Source organism: Nomascus leucogenys, chromosome 18, assembly GCF_006542625.1.
Source record: "Nomascus leucogenys isolate Asia chromosome 18, Asia_NLE_v1, whole genome shotgun sequence".
NCBI classification, from domain to species: domain Eukaryota; kingdom Metazoa; phylum Chordata; class Mammalia; order Primates; family Hylobatidae; genus Nomascus; species Nomascus leucogenys.
Genome location: NC_044398.1, coordinates 29,267,561 through 29,286,896, shown reverse-complemented (window position 1 = coordinate 29,286,896; position 19,336 = coordinate 29,267,561). Strand labels below are relative to the sequence as shown.

The following is a 19,336-nucleotide window of genomic DNA, read 5'->3' as shown; positions in this document are numbered from 1 at the left end:
TGACCCTGAACTCTCTCTCCCTGGCCTGTGAGACAGGAGAAAGGAGTCTTACAAGGGAGTCAGACACATGGAGCCCTGGCTTTATCTACTAGTTATGAACTATGTGATCTTGGCAGGCGTGTGCACCTCAGTTCCTTTGCCTGCATGCACAAACCTATCTCACCTCGGTGCTCTAAAGGTGTAATAAGGTAACCTTGACAGTGGCTATGGATGCAGAACTTGATTCAGACCAGGCACTATTCTGAGCACTTTGCATGTGTGGTCTAATTAAAGCCTCTACTCTGAGAGGGCACTGTTGTCCCCTGCCCGGCATCTCTCAGCAACACCACTTGGTGTCCCTCAGCCTTCTGCCTTGGAGCCTGCTTCAAGGAGTGGCTGTAAGAATTGAATTAGGTACTGCAGGCTCTGCCTCACTGCTGGCTCTAGGAAGCAGCCCCAGGTAGGCGAGGGACAGACAGCAGCCTGGGCTATCTGCAGTTCAGGCCAGGCTCCGTTTCTCTTCCAGAGCAGCTGGGGGAGGGAGCCGTCATTTGTTTAGGCCTCTGCAGTGTTTAATCAGCACGCAGCTCTCTCCCTCCTCCCCCTCCAGCGCCTGCTCTCTCCCTGCAGAAAACAGCTCTCTGCCTTCTGCCTCTGATGGAGGCCATGAAAAATTAACACGGCACGTAGGGAGAGGGAAGGAAACACCGGGTAGGGAGGGGCATTGGAGCTGGGTGACCAGCTGGCCTGAGCTGAGTGCGCACCAGTTGGACAAGCGCGAACTGGACGGGCCTCTGAGGGGCCGGCTGGGTCAGAAACCCGACCACCCGGCGGGGCCACGGGGTCTTTCATGACGCTCAGCCTGGGGGTCTGGAGCACACCCAACTACCCCTGGGGGAGCCGGAGTGCAGAGTCTGGGCCTTCCTGGGGTCTCGAACCCCTGGACAATCTGAAGACAGGGATACAGTCTCTCTCTGCCCTGAAGAGAGCCAGGTCATGCAGGGACGTGTCCTCGGGAAGGTCAACTGCAGGCTAGGCAGAAACGAGACACGTCTCCTTTCTCTGTTCATTTTCCTGACAATCCTGTGGAGACAGCTACCCTGATTTGATAGGAGGAAACTAGTGTTCAGAGAGGTTAAGAAAACCTGCCCAAGGACAACCAGTGAAAACAGCAGAGTGGGATCTATTTAGTTTTAATTAATACAATTACTTTTCATTTACATAAGTACTACACAAATCCATTCTCCTTATAAAGCTAACGTTTCCCCAGCCTCCAAACCCAGTTTTCCCATTACATCCGATGATTCCACCTCACCGTTCCATTTCTTAACTTTGAAATGCTATTTTGAAGAAGTAATATGGGCACGTGATTAGAAATATACAGAAGTCGAATAAAAGGCGTGCATTGAAAAACAGTCTCCTTGACGCCTCCCTGTTGCCGTTCCTTCCAAAGGGGAACCACTGCTGGTGGCTTTTTTTCCTTCCAGGGTTATTCTATCCTTGACACCTACCAGACACTTTGCCACCTCTGCCTGGAAGGTTCTTGTCCTGGACAGCCACGTGATTCACTCACCTCCTCATCCTCATGCAGCCAGAGTTTCCCTGACCTCCCCGTTTATGAACTGTCATACCTCCCCACCACCGACTCCCTCTATTTTTCCTCCCCTGCTTCATAGTTCTTCAGAGCACCTATCACCACCTGCTTTTAAAGTCCTGATTCCCCTCCCTCCACGCTGGAACAAAAGCTCTACCAGGGCTAGGGTTCCCATGTGCTACATTTGCCAGCACATCCCCAGTGCCTAGAACAATGCCTGGCACACAGGTGACAATTAACACTGATGGAAGGCAGGGCACTGCAGGTACACAAAACCTGGCAGAGTATGCATGCTGTTTTGAACTCAAACTCACTGTCACACCTGTGCCTCTTTCATCTTTTGTCTCTTCCTAGGACCCAGCCTAGTCTGGGGCACACAGCAGACGCTCAGAGCTCAGAATGACCAGACCAGAAACGTGACCCTTACCTCACACCACAGACCAACAAAAAGTTGAGGGGAGTGGAGAGAGGGGGAGCAAAACAACATACTGTCTAGAAGGTGACAGAGGAAAGGCTGGGCACGGTGGCTTACACCTGTAATCCCAGCACTTTTGGAGGCCAAAGCAGGCAGATCACTTGAGGTCGGGACTTTGAGACCAGCTTGGCCAACATGGCGAAACCCTGTCTCTACTAAAAATACAAAATTAGCAGGGCGTGGTGTGAGCCTGTAATCCCAGCTGCTGGGGAGGCTGAGGCAGGAGAATCACTTGAACCTGGGAGGCAGAAATTGCAGTGAGCTGAGATTGCATCACTGCACTCCAGCCTGGGCAACTGAGCGAGACACTGCCTCAAAAAAAAAAAAAAAGGTGATAGAGAATATCTTCATGATCTGGGGTTTGGGGAAAATACTCAAGAAACACAAACATGCACTAAGCATTAGGGAAACTTGATAAATTTTCCTATGGAAGGATGTCCTGCATCCCAGAATACCCCATTAATGGAGTGAGAAGCACAGGGTGAGGGTGAGTCCGCATGGAAGGGAAGAAGCCACACAGTGCACGATGATGCCCTGTTGAAGGGTTCTGGGGAGTCGGGCTCCTCAAGACTGTGCAGCGATCCAGGAAGGCTTCTCAGAAGAGGCAGAAGGTGACTCCCTCCCACTCCTCCCCTAGGTCTGGCCTCCTCTCTCTTCTCCTCCATGAAAAACCAGAGGCTTTAAGACAGACAGAAGAGCTCTAGCCCCCCTTCCCTGCCCCACGCAGAGATAACCAAGCAAGAAAAAACAAATTAAAGAGTCCAGGAGCTGGGCAGGGCCTTGGGAAGTTTGGCTCGACAGGGCAACAGCATTTAACAAAGCTCACATCATCCATCACTTGGGCCCAGTCATTTAGATACTGGGCATTTGATTAAACTAATACGGGTGGCTGGGGCGAGGCATGGCTGGGCGCTTCCTCCCCTTGCCTACAAATTAGACCGTCACACACAATCCGATTACCTTGACTGCCACATTTATCTTGGGAGAGGGGCCATCCATCACTCCTCAGCAGCTGGCTCTGCCCTCCCCACATTAGCTCTATCAGGAGGGGAGTGAGTTCGCCCCAGTTTCAGCAGACCATGTTCAGTCAGTCATTCCTTCCATCACCCACTCCAAATACTCACCCCAAAGTGCCCGACCTGGGGCAGGCCTTGGGCTCAGCACCAGGGTGCAGAGAAAACAGTCCATGGCCTTTAGACTCATGGAAGGCTCATGAAAGGGGAGCTATCTGGGCTGGGCTTGGAGAGCCTAGAATGTTGGTGCCGAAAGCTATGTTGCACTGATGGGCACAGGTTTATGTCCCACTTTGCCTCATCCAACTGAGACCCTACCCATGACAATCACCAACCATCCTCAACTTCACACCTATGAAATGGGTAACACAGTACAGTGCTGGCCAACAGAATTTCTGCAGTACTGGAAATGTTGATTTGTGCTGCCCGAAACAGGAGGCAGGGGCCACATGTGCTACTGCACACTTGATGTGTGGCCAGTGCAACTGAGGAGTTGAGTTTAAATTCCATTTAACTATTTTCTTTTTTTCTTTTTCTTTTTTTTTTTTTAAGACAGGATTTGGCTCTATCCACCCAGGCTGGAGTGCAGTGCTGCAAACATGGTTCACTGCAGCCTCGACCTCCTGGGCTCAAGCTATCCCACTGTCTCAGTAGCTGGGACTACAGCTTCCTGAGTAGCTGGGACTACAGCTTCCTGAGTAGCTGGGACTACAGGCGTGCATCACCACCCCTGGCTAATTTTTTTTGATTCTTAGTAGAGATGAGTCCTCGCCATGTTGCCCAAGCTGATCTTGAACTTTTGGGCTCAGGCAACCCTCCTGTCTCAGCCTCCCAAAGTGCTGGGATTTCAGGCATGAGCCACCGTGCCCGGCCCATTTAACTTCATTTCATTAAATTTAAGCTCCAATTAGCACATGGGGATACTGGCTCCCACGCTGGGCTCTGCAAATCCAGTTTCTGGCTACCTTCTTGGGGTTGTTGTGAAGAGCAAGCAGGCCATCCTTAAAATGCCCAGGACAAAGCCTGGCACATGACAAATGCTCAACAAAAGCGAGGTCCCTTCCCTCTGGGTTCTGAGACCAAGGATGTAGGGCTATTGTCTGAAGAGCCCTAGACTCAACAGCAATCACCTTTGTGGTCTCATAATACAGCTCAGAGTTAAAGACAGTGCAAACCATAAAGTGGCAGGGATAGAACCTGAGTCCAGGTCTCTGTGGCTTGGAACCCCGTCTTTCCACTGGACACCTGGCTCCCCATGAGATGGACAGCAAGAGCAAAGGCTCCGGGATGGGGCCTGGGGAGGGCAGGTCTGCCTGGCAGGCAAAGACCAGCAACTTCTTCCCTGAACATCACCATGGTCTGTGAGGCCTGGCTTCTCTTCCACATCAGTCACCTCCCAATGTTAGCACCTCCCAATGCCAGGCACAGGGTCACCCCATAGCCTGACCCGCCCCAGCCCCACAGGCCAAGCCCAGGGCAACACCGATGGTCCCGACTCAGGGTAGAGCTGGGGCAGCCAACAGAGTTTCTGGTTCCAGATACACCAACTCTAGTCCTAAGGCTTTTGCAGAGTAACCAGGACAGCACAACTGAGGCCCTCAGTGGCACCAGGTGCCAAAGAGCTCAGGGTCATCCGGCTTCTCCTGCCTTCCAGGGTGCATTAGCAGAGGCTCAGAGGCTGGCAGACAGGGGGCAGACCAGCTGTTGTCACCAGGAATCTGAAGGCTCTGGGGGAGCCCAGTCCCCACACTGGTCCTCAGTCCCCTCACTAGGGACCAGCCCATCCTCTTACAGGGCTGCAGTGGGATGAGCGGAGCTGACATGTGAATAAACAGGTGAGGATGGAGCATGTGCTCACTCGGGCTTGCTTAAATTATTGGTGTTGTCTGAGGTCTCAAGGCAGGTCAGCGACAAGGTGAGACCCCAGTCTGTCTCACGTGGGTCTGGGGAGGCTGTAGACAGCATCTAGGAACAAGCACTCACATAGAAGCCTGAAGACTCCACTCTTCACTGATGGGCTGTGTCACCTGGAGCAAGCCATGTCACCCCTCAGGTATCCCCACCTCTTTTTTATTTTCTTAATGGAAAAACTAGAGCAAAATCACAAGCATGCACAAACCTTTCTGCGAGGATCAGATGGGGCATGCCAAAGCACTTATGACCTGGATGGATATGGACGCCTGTGAGGGGATCTGACTGTGTCAGTGGGTGGGCAGGCTTTCCTGGTAACTTCAGAGCAGCCTGACCCTGGAGAGAAATCACCTCCCAGAGCAAGACATGCCCCCTGTGGAAACAGCTGGAGCTTAAGGGTCCAGTCTTCAGACACTCAGAGGGGTCCTGCTGGCAGGGCACTTCTTGTGAAACCACAGGCTGGAAAGGAGCAGACCCACCTGTGATCCCTTCAGTATGTGCTGCAGGGGCACCAGCAGGCTCCCTCCCTGGAGTGGCCGCCCTAGCCCACCTGGCTTGGACTGTGGCCTCTAGCTGGCCTGGAAGGCTGGGAAGGATGCAGGGCACGCACTGCAGCTGCAGGAGGGAGGGGGCTGCCCTGGATGGGATGTGGGAGATGCTGGCCAGAGTCCACCGAGAGCTGGGAGATGGTGGGGAAGGCTATTGTGGGGTGGGTGCCAGGCCAGGAGCATAGAGGGGTGGGGTGACATGGAAGAGCCACAGGTGAGATCAGAGTGGAGAAAGGGGGATACTGGGGAGCTGAGGAGGCCCCCCAGAATTCCCTCCATCAGATTCACCCCTCTCTGCCGGCCAAGTTCGAAGGCACACTTAGCCACTCACACATTAGTATAAATGAGTTTATGACAAGCTGTGCCAAGACGGGCAGGGAGCAGTAATTGAAGGGAAAATCATGGGGTGGAGGAAGGTAGCAGGCAGCTCTCCTCAGCAAGAGCCTCCTCAATGCCAAGGAAGGGGCCCTAGGGGGCTCCCAGTGGGGACTCTCTGCCACTAGGACACCCGCATTCCCCCCATCCCTTTCCAAAATACCAAAATGCCAACACTCCTTTGTTGCCACTTAAACCAATTTGGGGGTAATTCTGCAGGCAATTGTCTTCCGATTTACAATGCGGCTCTGTGATTGCATCCAGGCTGATGGTTCAGGCTGTAATTGTATGGTAATCACTTCTGTTTATGATCGATGCGGAAATCACTATTGTTTTCCAGCAGGCTTGTTAAATCGAAAAAGTGCAGGGGTGGGGAGGGAGGGTTTATTTCTGTGAGTTGGAGCCCCGGGAAAATGAAATTAAGTAGAATAACTCAATGTGGGGGGTTGGGGGGGAGAGGTGGCTCTTACAGCAAAGGCACCCTCATGAGCTCAGAATGCAGAGACAGAGACAGGCAGGAACACAGAGACCCTGAGAGACATGGAAGGTACACTTGGAGAGGCACAGAGGAATAAGAGGGGAGCGGGCAGGGATGCTGGGGAATGCCCGGGCTCAAGACAGAGATGGTTAGGAATGCAGATACACGCAGAGTTGCCCAGACGGACTCCACTCCTCACACCTGCAGAGAAACTAAGCTAGAGATATGCTAGGGGGACCCCCTTACCTACTCATACCACGCTTCAGCAGACCTGCTCACACCCATTCCCGAAGAAGGGTGGGGGCAACCCAGGTGCCAGGTGGCAGGCCAGGCACTGCCTGCCCCTCAGGGCTAGAGCCCGGCCTTCCCCATCTGGGATTTGCCTGCCTTCTCCTCTCCCCTGCCCTGAGGCTGCCTACCTGCCGCCTGAAAACAGGGTGGCAGATGGCACCTGGGGGCTCAGGTGGCAGGAGCAGGGCAGTGTCGTGAGCTCAGTGGCTGCTGTGGGGAATGAGGGGAGCTGCCCACCTGGCAGGCAGAAACCCGAATCTCCCCAAGGCCACAGGGAATCAGCTTGGGCTGGGTGGAGGGCAACGTCTCCCAGGGCGGCCACAGGCATCCATGGCACCAGAGGACCCAGCCAGCCCAGGCTGGAGGCCCACAGCCCTGCAGGGCGCGAGTAGGCACCAGCTGTCGTGGGCAGCTCAGACAGACCTTGAGGCTGCAAGAGGTTTGTTTCTTCAACCACACGCCCTTCTTCCCCAGCAAGAGTGGAGTGGATGGGGGCCATCCGGCAATGTGCTGAAAATCACAACTGCAGTGAAAGGTATCAGGTGTTTGGTTTTGAAAGCCAACAAGGCCGAGGTCCCTCACTCGGTCGGCTCTCCCTGCATTGCCTGGCACCCTCACCCACCAACGCCCCCACCCGTCTAAACTGCCCTTCAAATTTCTCAGTTTTGCGTCACCCCAGGAAGGCCATCCCCCACCCAAAAGGGACCCATGGCATGGAATATCACGCTGACTGCAAGGCACGACTTGGTCACCCAGACCTGCCTGAGGGGTGGCCCTGGCTCTAATTCCTGTGGTACTTTTGTGAGCTTTAGTTTGCTTAGCAGTGAATAGAGACCAGCGGGCCAGGCCCCATCATGAGTGGATCCCCAGTTAGAGCAAGAGCAGCACTCGGCAGCCTCCCCACGGGACCCCGCCTGGGCCAAGGGGCCGTCCAGCCCGGCTTATGGGGCTTCCCTAAACCCAGGGCACCCTGACTCTGCTTCTGTGCCCTGCACTGATGTCCCCAAAGGCAGCCAGGGCCCTGGGATGGCGGGCAATGACCTCAGTCCACTCCCTGAACACAGAGGACCATCCCCAGTACCCTGCAGGTCCACTTGGGGTTCTGGCTCTGAACTTCCCTAAGACTGGCCCTCAAACAGGCCACCCGGAGATGTGCTGGGCCCTGAACAGGGGCGCCCCAGGCTGCCTAATTAGGGGCTCAGCAGGGCTTGCTAGGAAGCGGCTGGAAAACCTTAGAAGTGGAACAATCACTCCTAATTGGAGTTCTAGGATTCAGCTAAAGAAAACAGTCTCCTTCTCCCCCAGGGATTTTGTTTCTGAAGTATATACAAACAAGTGATAGCTACTCAACATTAAAAACAAAGTTGGCTGAAAATGAAAATTTAAGCTACAATTAAGTTTTCTGAACAGAGAGGAAAACCCCAAGGGTGGGGTGCCTATGAGTGAGTGTGTGCATGAGTGTGTGTGTGAGTGTGCGTGTCAGTGTGTGCATGAGTGTATGTGTGTGTGTGCCTGTGTGTGGGGCCATGTGTGCAGGCCTGTGCATCCACACAGGGCATGATGGACACTGAGTGGATGGATATCTTTGGAGTCACAGTCATCATTCCTTTCCTCAGGGGCCTCTCACAAACTCCTGGATCTAAGTGAGCCTCCTGTGTCTGGATCCCAAATTCCCCAGGGCACTGCCAGGGAAGTGGATACAGGATCTTGCCAGTCCCCTGGTGGACACTGAAGCCTCGGAGTTGGAAGGTAGAAGGCCAGAGTTCAGGCCGCACCTCCACCCGCCAGCCCCCCACACTCCCTGACCCTCAGTTCCCACTGGGTGGGCGGGGAGAAGCCACTGCATACGTGGAAGGCTTTTCTGGACTCTGAAGCACTCTAGAAATGCCCAAGACGATCCAAGACAGCCCAGCACGGCAGGGAGGGACAGTGCAGGTACCTGTATGCCCCAAAAGGATTGGAATGTGTCAACACATTTACACACCCAGTTCCCCATGTGCCCCTATGTCACAGACACACTCCCAACACCCAGTGTGTTTGTAAGCCTGCACAAACTCACAAGTACACTACCCTATATCCAGCAGCCATTCAACTTGCAAACGACCCCCACACGTCCTCGTGGACACATGCATGTTCAACTGCATGTTTATCTGATACATGCACAAAGATGCAAAACCCAGGCAACATTTGCAAATGTTCTATCTTATATTTCTCTTCATCAACACATAATCTCTGCAACAGGCTTAGCCCTACTTCTCACCCAGATGCATGTCCGGCCCTGCACACCCACTGCCTTCCAGCCCTGTCATCTTAATTCTGGGACTTGAAGCTCCCAGAGGGCAGGGGATGTGTCTTTTTTCACCTTCCCCACAGTGTCTGGACCAGAGAGAACCCAGTTCTTCTTCTGTTCATTCACTCATTCCAAAATATATTACAGGTATATGTTGCCTATCTGGATGCTCACCATACAAACTTGAGCGAGCTATAGTCATAGTCATGAACTTGAAGAAATGCGACATTCCTGCACATACCAAGGGCTGCACTAAGTGCTGTAGTGACAGTGCAGTGTGCCGGGTAATGGTCAAAGGTGCATCTGTTAGTAAGGGCACGGGCAGAGGGGCGTGCATCCAGGGTCCCCAGCAGATGCCTGCACACACTCACACACTCAGTGGGCAGCCTACACGGTGACTCCTGTAGCTATAACAGGCCTGTGGGTGAGGGTGTCCCCGTTTTGTAGAAGTGGTAACTGAGTATGCTGCTGGGTGGCAGAAGGACATCTCAAGCACAAGATCACTTGGGTGGGGTGAAAGCAAGGCTTCAGGTAGCAGGTGCCCAAGACTGGGGAGGTGTCCAGGGAAGTGAGTCTCGGCCAGGTCATTTCAGAGGCTGGTTTCTATTCAGGTAAGAGCCCAGGGGGTACCATGGTGAGGGTGTGGTGGACTACACACTCCTGGGAGAGAGGAGGGGATGACCAGGAAAGTCACACCTGGGAAGAAACCCCAGGGGAGAAATCTCCATCCCAAAGGCTGTCACCTGAGGAGAAAGATCTTATCCAGGTCACTAAATGTGTTTCTCCGAGAAGGTACACCACCACGTAAAGCTCTGAGAGGATTATGGGCCCCTGGTAGGCCTGATGCTGGGAAGGCTTAATTCTAGGCCGGGTGGATACATAGGCTGGGTGGGTACAGGGGCCTGTAGGAGCCTGCCTCCTGAGGCCCACCTGCTGTCTACGGGTGCCCTTGGGCAGCAGCAGTCGAAGGAAAAGCAGGGTTCAGGGAGGGTGGAGGACCTGCCTCCATTTCAAGGGCCAAAGTTGGCCTGGACAGAAGAAGCCAGAGCCTGAGCTTACAGTGGAAGCCAAGGGCTCGGCCCTTACTCCCTCCCCTGTCCTGATGCTGCTCCTGGGAGACCCACTGCCCGAGTGACCTCCTAGAAGCCACTAAGGACCCAGTGGTTGAGGCTGCCATGGTTCTAGTAAGGTGGGGATGGGGCGTTTCTCTGTTTTGGGTGCTGCTGCCCTGACCCCCTGGGACCATGGCTTCTGTCCTTTTTCCAGGGCATCCCAGGACTGCCCAGTAACTTTCTGAGCCTGTTGCTGGCAAATCAAATGAAGACATACCTGAGAGTTACACAAGCTGTCCCCACTCTCTGCAGGGAAGACACAAGCCTTTGCTCAGCAAACACTGAGTGAGCCCTGAGCTTCTGGCCAAGAGCCCTAGGGCCCTGGCTGGAGGCAGGGGGACTATTTGCTCCAAGATGTCTCAGGCTCTTGGAGAAGATGGGCATTCTGCATGTTCTACCAGTTCAGGGCTCATGCTGGAGAAAAGGTACCCCCAACAGATGCATGGGGTGAGGGGTTGGGGGAGCGTCTGGATAGGCTGGGCTGCAATGGACAATTCAGAGGCCCTGAAGCTGGGAAGCAGGAGGACAAGTGACCCAGAGGAACACGCCTCCCACAAACATGAGGAGAACCACGCAGAGCAGGAAGGGTAGCTCATGTTTACTCAGGGGCGATGAGATCCCAGAACTGTGCTCAAAGTGCTGGCTGGAATGAGCTCTTTAATCCTCCCACAGCCCTGGGGGATGAGTACTAGTCTCTGGTTCTACAGATGAGGAAACTGAGGCTTAGACAGGGTGAGAGGTCCCGGTGTGTGGAGAAGACAGGAGAGGAGGGGGACAGACGTAGGGAGCAAGCTCGGGAGGGGACCTTTGTGGGGTGAGGGCCTCTCACTCCTAACAGTGGGGAGCCACAGGAGGGCCATCCCATCCCCACCTGGAAACCCCCACTTCAGTGCAGTGCCCAGTCTTCACCTCCTCGATCTCTCTGATGGCCACAAGTCCCCAGCAAGCCCCTCCCCTTTTGGCCTCCAAGCTTCCTGTGCCTTCTTCGTGCGCGTGGTCTTTTCCCCAGGATGGTCTTCCGGCCTGAAGGCTGTTCTGTCTCCCAGTACCCATCCCGACATCAAAGACACGGCGGGTGTCAGGGCCTAGGGTTTGACAGGAAGCCGTGTGCTGGCTCCTGGGATCCTTCCCCAGCTCCCAGAATTTCCTCTCAGCGAGGGGTTCTCCAGGCACCCTTTGGGCACCTGGAAGCCAAGGCTGGACTCACAATCCTTATTCTGAGCCCACTCTCACTAGGATGGCTGGACCTCAAGGGCCACCTCAACATGGCTCGACTCACAGACCCTCTGCCCAGAAATGCAGGGGCTCACAGACCCTGGCAAACTATGGGTGGACCTCAAGGAAGAAGTCCTTGTGCAAATCACTGGCGGGCTTCAGAAGTCCAGGGTGCAGATTCTCACCGCTCATTCCCCAAGAGGGAAATGAAAGTGGGCGTGTGGGTGCCGGCCACGTTCACTTCCTCCAGAGCTGACATACACTAGGACCTCCCCGATGGCTGCGGGAGGGACAGCCCTGCAGCTTCTCTCTGGGACAGACAAGTGGCAAGCACACTTGTGCCCCTCTGTCCCCTGACCTTCTCAGGCTCTCCTGTTACAGTGGCCATGCCGGAGGCAGGGATAAGCCCCCCAGATGGCACCACCCTCCACAGGGCACAGCAAGGTCTCCAGCTGCAACACAGGGCGAGGACAGGCAGGAGTACTGTACAGATGAGAAAATTGAGGCTCAGACAGAAGGGGGCTGGTGGTGAAGCTGGGTGGAGAGAACCCAGTCTCAGGCTCAGGAACTTGAGGGGAACCTAATGCCCAGCCAGTTTGGGAACTAAGCCCATGCTGCGAGCGGATGAATCCACCTGACACTGATGAAAGCTGCCAGCTACTGAGAAGTTACTATGGGCCAGACACCAACCTAAGCGCCTTTTAGCCCCATCTCATTTACTCCTCATTGCAACCCTGCCAGGCAGGGACAGGTAGCTCTACTGCACTGATCAGGAAACAGAGGCTCAGAGAACCTTAGTGACTTACCCAAAGTCACCTGGTAAATGACAGATGTGGGTTTCATAATTACTCTCTGACACTGTCTTGGGAAGGACACCGGGTGGCCCCATTTTAAGAGCCCTGGGTAGTTGGGCAGGGAGGTCCCTCGTGCATCAGGGGGGAAGGGAGAGGAACAGTCACCAGAGCTGCCAACAGGGTAGGCCCTCGGGCCACAGAGTGACCACTTCAGGCACAGCACTGCCAACAGATCTTTCTACCATGATGGGAACATTCCACCACTGCACTGTCCAATCTGGTAGCCACTAGCCGGTGAAATGTGACTATTGTGACTGAGGAACTGAAAACTTAATTTAATTTTACTAATGTACATTCAAATATATGTGTGGCTGCTATACTGGACAGCACAGTCAATCCCACGCTGCTCCTTACAAGCAGGGACCCCAAGAAAGGCAGGCACCCCTCACATCACACAGACAACTTGGGGAGCCACAGCTGGGCCAAGACCTCGAGCCTTTCAATTCCTGCCTGGGTGACCAGGGCTGCCATGTCCTTATGCTCTGGGCCATCTGACAGACATTTACGCAGCACCCAGTGTGGATGCAAGTCAAGAACCGCCTGTCCTTCAAGTCAGTGTAGTGGGCTGACACCCAGGTGGGCAAGGGATGACAGGAAGCTACTGATGCACAGCGCTGGATCCTGGATGTGCACAGGAGCTAAGGACCTCAAGGAGACAGAGGCCCTGGGTGCTGGGTGTGGGGAACCAGGGAAAGCTTCCTGGGCCATGGCATTAGAGCTGGGCCTGGAAGCAGCAGAAGTGAGAGGCAGGAAAAAGGGCTCCTTGGGCTTCCTTTTTCCTTCCTCTCTGAAACATGCCCCCCCGTTTTTTCACAGTCCTGCCTCCCACACATAGGGGTCGAACCAGACCTTGCTAAATCTTCTGCGCACAATGAAGCTGCCCGTCAGATCATAAGCTCTTGGGAGGCAGTCAGGAAGCTGGTAAATCACTAGTGCCTCAGGCTCTGACCCAGGGAGCAGGGATTCAACACTGGAGCCCTGGGAGGGTGGGAGACCAACTCTGCAAGCCCAGAGGCTACCCGCTGGCACCCATCCACTCCAGTCCCAGCCCCAGGGAAATGTACACATTGATTTAAAGCCTCCTAGGCCTGGCTAGAATCCCCTGAGGGACTAGGGAGAGACTCCACAAACAGGACTGCCTCTCTTTTCCAGGAGAGCAGAGGGCTGCTGTGGGGAGGTCTGGACAAGCTCCATCCAGTTCCCGGAGCTCCTCAGAAGGCAGAGCTGGCTGCCCTCGCCCCCCACCACGGGCAACCACAAAACAGGAACCCTGAAACAAGACGAGGCTTTCCATTGCGTCAGCAGGGGCAGGGACATTCCCATAGCAGGACACCGACCTCGCACTGCTCCCAACTTCTATGCCCGATTCCTGCCTGCTACTCAGCAGCAGCCCTGCTCCTAGAAGCAGGAGGAGTCCCAGTGCCTCTGAGGCTCCAAAGCCTTTGATCGCTCCCCACTGCCCTGAAGGTGTTGCAGCAGCCTCACTCAACCTCTCCTCGAGCTCCCGCTAACCTCCCCCATGTCATCTGGAGGGACATCCTCCTTTCTCATCAAGCGTCATACCTCTCCTGGTTTCCAAGCCTTTGCAGCTACTAGTCCTCCCACCCAACAGTCCTTTCTCATTCTGCCCATTTCCTAAATCAAGTTCTACCTGGGAAGTGTTTCAGTTACCATTTTCCCCTCTTCCTTCTACAGCTCTTGGGGTGTAGAGCATAGGCCTCTGTTCATTTAATTCTCTCTTGCCGTGCTGCACCCTAATATTTCCCACTGCACCCCCAGGTGTGGGTGGTGGCACCCAAAGACATGGCCCAAGCTTCTTTCTCACTTTCCTCTCTCCCCACCTCTCTGGCACAGGGCTGGTATTGAGTGAGGCCCTGGAGTGGAGTCTACCTTTTAGAGATGAGATAAAGATGAGGCAGAGACGAGACACTCAGGCCCCCAGAGGGGAAGTGACTTGCCAAAGGTCACACACTAATTTGGCACCAGACTACAGATACAATCACTTCAGGGCTAGTGTTGGGAGCCATGATTCTACCAATAGCATCAGAATTATCTGGGGAGCTTTACAAGCCAAATCACAGGGGCCAGGCCTCCCCTCAGACCCAACAACTCTCCAGGGTGGTTTGGGAGCCTCAGTCTCAGAAAATGCGAGTGTCCTGGCTAAATCCCCTGTTCTCCATTCACCCAATACGCACAAAGCAGCACCACTGCCCCAGGCCAGGCACTTCTAGGGCCTGGCCTCACCCTACGGGGGGTGGGAGCAGTTTGGGGAACCCAGCAGGGTCTCTGCGGCTTGAGAAGCCCCAGGGTGGCTCTAAAGAGAAGTCAGGGCCATGGCTGGGGCTACCGAGAGGGAGGAAAAGGGTCATACTTCCTGAGCCCGGCCAGGCAGGGGGGCAGCAGACTGCCTGGCTGGCCCACCCAGGGGTCTTCACGCCCAGTACTCTGGGTGATGGGGGTAGCTCCCAGCTCTGTGCATCCGTTTGGAAGGGCACATAGCCCATCAGATCCTGGGGAACAAGGACACTGTGAGCTTCCCCCGAGGGACTCACTATGGGTCCTGGAAGGGCTCCCCGGAAAGGCCTCATCAGTGCCCCGCCCCTGACCATTTTCTCCCTCTAGAGGACTGGAAACCTGAGAGTGTCACCAAAGGTCCTCACATCCCTCAAGCTGCCCTGATGGGCCTTGAAGAACCCTCTTTCCGGTGTGTGGGGGGTCCCTGCAGAAAGCTACCGCATTTTCAGACCTCCCACTTCAGTCAGGTCAGGGCCATGGGAGCTGGAGGTGGCAGCGAGGCCTGCTGCTGGGGGAATGGGCACCTCAGGACCCAGGGACAAGGCCACAGGAAGCTAACCCTCACCTCAGGGCTGGAGCAGGAAACCAGGCAGCAGGCACAATGAAATCATAAACCACATGTTCCCAATGGGAGACCGGGATTTGCAGTGGGCTGGGAGAGGGCATTGGCTCTATCCACGGCCTCTCCTGCCATGTGACCCTGAGGCAGGAAGTCCCTTCGGCCCTCTGGCCAGTGGGCTGGCCTTCCTTCCCTGCCTGTGGTGTCTGGCCAGGGAGCTCCCTGGGAAGCTGGAAGTGCTTCGAGGGTGGGAGCCTTGTTTTTCCCTGAGCAGCCTCCCTCATGAGGCAGCTGCTGCTCTGCCAGGCCCTGGGAGAGTTTCCTCCTGCAGCCAAGGCTTGGGGAAGGAGGGCGAGTGAGGCCCAGCAGATGCTCCATGACACGGCATGGCGGGGCAAGAGCAAGGGTGAGGTGCACTCTGTACCAGTCAAAGGTCCCGAAATCCTTCTCCCTGCTGGGCTCCGGCCTGTACCCCTCTCTCTGAGGTGGTGCTAAGGATCCCAGCCACAGGCCCCACTGAGGAGTTCCTTCCCCATGGAGGAGCCAGCCTCTCCCGAGGGACCCATGCCGCATCGCTCAAGGTAAACACCTCCCTTGCCCAGAGAGCCTCGCGCCCGCTCCTTCCAGCTCTGCCAGCACAGAACTCTCTGTTCCTGAGGACCCGAGGCTGAGCTGGCGCTCCCGCCCGATCGATGGATGACTTCACAGGGACTGACGCCTACCGGCACCAAGACTGTCCCTCAGGGAGGTCTGAGGCTGCTCCTGGGACCGCTGCCCACTCGTGCCCCCTGGCTGACCTCTGCTGGATGACAGAGTGCTGGTCGAGGGGTTGGCGACCTGGGACTCATGCCTCCCTCTTGCTGGATGACCTTGGGCAAAAGTGAACCTCAGTTTTCTCTGGTGTTAAATGGGAACGCCTGGCTGGTCTACTCCTTCCCCGCAGCAGGCTGCCACAAAACAAATGCTAGGGAAACAGGAGGTCTCTTTATCTAATAGACTCACCTGCACTGTTACACTCGTGGGCTCTGAGCTAGTGTCCTCACTGCCCCTCTGTCTTAAGTCTATCCTCCTGGCCAGCACTGTCTGTCGTCCATGGAGCTTCCTGTTGTGGTGGACATGTTCTAGAGTCTGAGCTGCCCAACAAGGCAGCTACCAGCCTTTGGTGGCTACTGAGTGCTTGAAGTGTGGTTAGTGCCAAGGATAAGCTGAACTCATCCCCTTAATTAATTGAAATTCACAAACAGCCACATGTGGCCAGTGGCTACTGTACTGAATGGCATCATCTTAGACCCAGCTCAATCACTCCTTACTCCCTGGGGCAACATTCAGGAAGCCCCGGGCAGGACTTCTGCAGAACCTCTGTGGAAGCACCTTTCTCCCTCTAGCTGCCACCATCCGCCAGGCACCACAGTTGGCACTGGGGCATACGGTGATGAGAAACACGTGGTCCCTGCCTTCAGGGAGTCCACTGGTAGTCAAGGTCTTGCTCTTATTGGAGCCAAGCCTGGCCTCCTACATCCCCAACTGGATGATCTCGGGCACATCAGTTTTCCCATCTGAAACTGGGGCTCACAAGTCCCTGAGCGCACAGGCTGTGATGAGAATCAAGAGGCATGAGAGAGGCGCAGGGGCTCTGAGCCAGGGGAGGGCTGTGCAGGGCAGTGGAGGCAGCCTTATGAAGCGAGGTGTAAACTCTGTGCAGGCTGCGCTTCCGGTAAAGACCTAGATTCTCACCAAAGCATCGCCGTTTGGTGGTTTCTCACTAAGGAAGTTCAGGGTAAAAATAGCTCAGAAGGGGACTTGAATCCAGCTAGCTGGAGGGTAGTCACTGCCTGGCTTATACACAAAAAAGGGGAAAGGCTTGTTAGGAGCCACATGGACCCCAAGAGTCACCCTTCCGCCCAACCCCTGGGACAGGGCCTTTCCTCCATAGCAGATGGGAGATAAGCTTCAGGACCAGAGCCCCATAACTGGGGGAGCCGGAGCCTCCACATAACATCTGGGGTCACCCTGATTTCAGGATGGCATGGCCTTTTCACCCCAACTCACTCCTCAGCCAGATTTCTGACTCTCAGCCTGATTTCTCTCCTCAGCCCAATTTCTGTGGCCACTCTCAAAGATGGGCCAATGAGAAGCACACTGGCACCAACTCCATGCCACCTGCCACACAAAGCCTTCCTGCTGGAAGAGCCATCAGCCCTGCTCAGCACTCATCTGGCAGTCTGGCCTGATGGCCAAGGGCGAAGGGACTGGGTCCCCACTGTAGGAATGACAGTCTCCTGAAACCCATCTAAAGAAGTGCCAGCTGACCTCTCCTAGTTTCCCCCCAGAGGGCTTCTGGACCCAGGAACTGGTACCTATCTGGTGCCCACCGCACCATGGCTTGGCTTCTGAGACACCAATACCAAAACCACATGCTCAGGACCCCAGGCAGCCGCCTCTTAGCTCCTATCAAGGGGCTCTCTCTCCAAGGTCTTGTACAAGGTCCTCACAACCAGGCATCTCCTGAAAGGCTGCTTCCTGCCCTCTGGTGCAAATCCACCTCTCTCCTCTAGCCAGCTTGCCAGCAAACACTTGTCAGAAGTCTATTCTGCACCCACCACCTTTGCGAAGGGCACCCTGCCGCAATGGTGGCATCACCAGTGCCCGTGGGGTCTCTAGGCGCTGGAGGCATCAGGGCTGCATTCTGACAAAGGAGTAGCTTGAAGTCGAGGACCCTCAGGCGCTGCCTCCGAAGGCATCCTGGCCAATTCTTATTTTTGCAGCGTGAGCCGACTGAGCACAGAGCCTCGTAAAATGTCTGCTGGAGAGCCAACACTTCACCTTCAGGGACCTGGGTGGGGGCGCACTCTGCCCCCTGGCCCCAAAGAGAAATGAAGGCCCCGTCTGTGGGCACACAAAACAGGCTTGTGCACGCCGGTGCCACTCTCGCGGCCAAGCCTGGGGCTGACACCATGCTGCACACGGCGCTACCCACAATGCACCGGCCCTCCTCTGTCACACACAGGCACGCACACTCACCCCCGCGCCCGGAGGGAGCCCAGGGCCCGGCCCGTGGGCGCCCAGGCGCCGACCCCTCCGGCCCTGCACTTACCTAGAAGTTGCACCGGTCGCGATCCCGCCCTGGCGCCCTCGGGGGCTTGGGGCCCGGCCGGCGGCAGCCGCGGCGAGCGACTCCGGGTAGGATTCAGCCAGCGCCGAACAAAGGCTGCGCGCAGGCAGCGGGCGCCGCCTGCATCCCCGCTCCGCGCCCCGGCGGCGGTGGCGGCGCGGGGGCCCGGGCGGGTCCGGCGCCCGCTCGCTCCGCGCTGCCTGCTCCGAGGGCGCTCCGGCTCCCGCGCTCCCGCTCGCTGCTGCCCGCCACCGCCGCCGCCGTCCGGCTACCGCACCGCACACATCAATAATTCATCGCCCGTCTCCAGCTTCCCGGGCGAAGCCAATCACAGGCGGAGGCTCCGCTAATGGGGCCGCCGCCGCCGCCGCCGAGGAGGCAGCCAGCCGCGCGCCCGGGCGCAAGCGACAGCCCTCCAGGGACGGGGATGGGCCGGGGGCGCGCGGGGGGCGGGGGCGCACGGGGCGCGCCGGAGAAACTTCCCACGGCCCGCGCTCTGCGCCGCGCTCGCGGACCCTGCGGGCGTGACCACCCACCCTGCGTGTGCCCGCGTGGGGCTGGGGGCTCCGGGGGGGCCAGGCCAGCCGCGGCGGGGGGAGGGGAGGGAGGAGGAGGAGGAGCGCGGGAGGAAGATGAAAGGCGAGCAGACCTGCCTTGGCGTCTCCAGGGAGCCCCGGCTCGCGCGCGCCCTCCCCGCCCCGCGAGCCTCGCCGTCCGCACCCCCGCCCCCCAGCCCGCCGCCCGCACTCACTCGCGCGCGCAGACCGTCAGCCCAGCCACTTCGCTGCGAGGGAGCGCGAGCGAGTATGAATCGGAGGCAGCTCACATTTCAAACTTGCACGCAGGGGTGGTGCTGGTGCACGCCGCTGCCGAGCGAACGCACGACCCGACGAGCAGCGCTCCAGCCTCCGGGCGGGGGCGGCGACCAGGCCCCTTTCCTTCCCCCGCCTAGGCAATTAATTGGAAGCAACACTTGTGCGAGTGGGGCTCCCGGAGCGCTGTCGCCCGAGGAGGCCGCCGGGAAGGCGCTGGCGGTGGATGACTTCGGGTGTCTCCCGCCCCCCCGGCGAATCCTCCCAAGTGGGCATGCTAATGAGGGTCCACGGCGGGGAGGGGGTGGAGGAGGGAGCTGAACTGGAGGGGGCCTCGGCCGGGGGGAGGGGAGGGGAGGGCGGGGCTGGGCATCCAGATTAAATCTCGGTTTAAAGGGTTTTCGGAACGGGCTACGGGGTGGA

The 19,336-nt window shown here is 56.6% G+C and overlaps 1 protein-coding gene across 6 annotated transcripts in view; it reads right to left on the bottom strand.

The window, feature by feature from the left end:
- ZMIZ1 (zinc finger MIZ-type containing 1) overlaps positions 1-19,336 on the bottom strand; it is a 245,141-nt gene that overhangs the window by 52,886 nt on the left and 172,919 nt on the right. The window contains exon 1 of one of the 6 annotated variants that reach the window (XM_030797707.1): positions 18,853-19,023. The exons of 4 other annotated variants lie outside the window; for them this stretch is intronic. The gene's annotated coding sequence lies outside the window, so the exon portion shown is untranslated. Of the gene's footprint in view, positions 1-18,083; positions 18,322-18,852; positions 19,024-19,336 lie in introns of those variants that run through there. One more of the 6 variants, XM_030797706.1, reaches the window with a different exon arrangement.